The 2,464-nt window shown below is 31.7% G+C and overlaps 1 long non-coding RNA gene across 1 annotated transcript; it reads right to left on the reverse strand.

Annotated features, from left to right (window-relative positions):
• Window positions 1-851: 851 nt before the first annotated feature.
• On the reverse strand, window positions 852-2,260 carry LOC145962110 (uncharacterized). Its single transcript, XR_014435816.1, has 3 exons — window positions 1,768-2,260; window positions 1,375-1,445; window positions 852-1,080 (listed from the first exon to the last, which is right to left on the reverse strand). It is a non-coding gene; the product is annotated as an uncharacterized LOC145962110 (long non-coding RNA).
• Window positions 2,261-2,464: the final 204 nt, after the last annotated feature.

Raw genomic sequence — 2,464 nt, forward strand, 5'->3', positions numbered from 1 at the left:
AATGTATATTATGTATTTAAGTTACATTTTTTACATTTTCCATACATTAATTTTTTATTTTTATTTATAATTTTTTTATAATCAATTTCAATTCTTTACATATAATTTATTTAATTTTATACAAAATAAATTATATGAAAATACTCCTAAAAATAACATATTTTTATGTCTTTTTTCCTGAAAATAAATTTAATTTTTATATGCCCTAATAGCCCTAATAGCCCTAACAGACCTAACAGTCCTAACAGCTCTAACAGTCCTAACAGTCCTAATAATTATGTTTTTCCCTTAAAATAAATTTAATTTTTATATGCCCTAATAGTCCTAACAGCCCTAACAGCCCTAACAGCCCTAACAGACCTAACAGTCCTAGCCGCCCTACTTGCTGGCTTACACCAGCAAAAATTCGCGATAAGGTGAAATAAGGGGAACCCTAATTAGGAATCCGCGATAATGAGGAATTTAAGGAGTCTTAACCGAAAATCCGCGATAAAATTTAGGCCTTAGCCGCGCAACACATCTTTTGGCCAATATTGACCATGTAAATATTTTTCAAGCCAGTTATCTCTACTTCTGGCCATTCATCCTGACGACTAACTTGTTTAAAAAACGATCGTGCGATATTATGATCGTTTCTTTAACGCACGTTATTCAGTCGTCAAAAATTGCAAAATATAAATCATCATGCATATATAAAATATAATTAGCATGCATTTTAACTCTCGGTCGGCGGGTTACTTATAAATATCTTTATCTTATAGATTAAATATTTAAATATTTATATATTAAAAATCTATATTTTTAAAATTATTTTTTATAAAGGCCGATATATATAATGGAAATAAATAATTTCATGTATATGTCTCTCATAAAATTACAATAAAAATCATCTATATCTTTATTTTAAAAATTTTTCTTTTACTTTTTCACTTTAATTTTTACACGCGTATTGTCCCGCCAACCGAGAGTTAGAAGCAACGGATTTCTTCATGCATTTACAAATCCTTTGCTTCAAAATAAAAGATTGTCACTTACCGGCACTGATGCGCAACAGCGGAGTTGATATTGAAGCTACGTTGTCTGCAACATACAAATATAAAATACAAATTATAACAATGTTTAAAATAATTAATATTTTAAGAAATTATTATTGGACTCATTGAATTTTATATCCGATGCACGCAATTATAAATAGATATACAAATATTAAATAATTTTATAATTAATTAATATTTTTAAGTAGAAACTTTTATAGAAAGAATTATACAAAAATTTTCTCAATTTTTTCTTATTTAAATCATTCATATAAATCAAATTAATAAATTAAATTAATTTACTTATTTATACACAATTAATAAAAATAATAATACTCACCATCAGGTTGTTCCGCTGGTGCAGGATGCCTTTCCTAGGCCTGCTCCTCCTCTCAGATCATTTGGGTCGATCTATAACATACAAATAGAAGATCTAAATTATAATAACGTTCAAAATAATTAATATTTCAAAAATTATTGCATTGAATTTTATATTCGATGCATATAATAATAGCAGATTAATAAAATAATTCTATAAATTTTAGAAACAAAAACATTATTAATAATCCTTTAATAATTTCATAAAAGCTTGTATCTTTACAAGATCTTTTTCTTCAATTCTCTCTTATTTAAATCATATAAATAAAAATCAAATTACACGATTAATTGTTTAAATTTTAATAAATATATTCAATATTTAATATATATAATTGCAAATAAATAAACTATTTACCAGAAGGTTGCTCTGCCGGCGCCCGATGCCTCTCCTAGGCCTCCTCCTCCTCTCAGTCAGACGCGCGATACTTAACGGCACTCCCGCACTCACGAGCGATATTTTTATATCGCTATTTTCGCACTTTTACGCGCGATACTAAACGGTTTCCGCACTATTTCGGTACGATAAAAAATTTTCTATTTAGTCGCGCGATGTATATACTTAATATGTGTATACTTTGAACGGCACTCCCGGTTTCGGTACGAGCGAAAATCCCATTTCACTTATGAGAATCAGCTTCGAGCCAACAGGTCGGGAATGCAACGATACAATGAGCAAGGACTAAGCCCAAACCGGAAAGAAGACGAAACGATTGACGGAAATAGAGGAAAATGAATTTCACCAACTCTTTTTCGCGCATAATTATCCTATCTCGTACCGAACCTGGACCCGCTAAGCACGATTTCAGGTGCTTCGCCCGGAACACGAAGTTTCCCGCAATGCAGGATATGGCTACACCAGGCTGGTAGACGGCAAAAGAAGAGGATACCCACATTTTTTAAATGCTAACATTCAGCAATTTAGAAAATGGGGAGGCAATCCCTTTTACCGAGCGAAAATCGTGCCTAGGGGAATCCACTCGACTCCTCGACAGGGTTAACACACGCAGTGCGTGTGGCTGTAGACGAGCAAAGAGAAGGAACCCATTGACGAC

This window comes from Camponotus vicinus, unplaced genomic scaffold, assembly GCF_025532165.1.
Source record: "Camponotus vicinus isolate PSW18456_S1 unplaced genomic scaffold, iyCamVici1.0 SCAF_11, whole genome shotgun sequence".
NCBI classification, from domain to species: Eukaryota; Metazoa; Arthropoda; class Insecta; order Hymenoptera; family Formicidae; genus Camponotus; species Camponotus vicinus.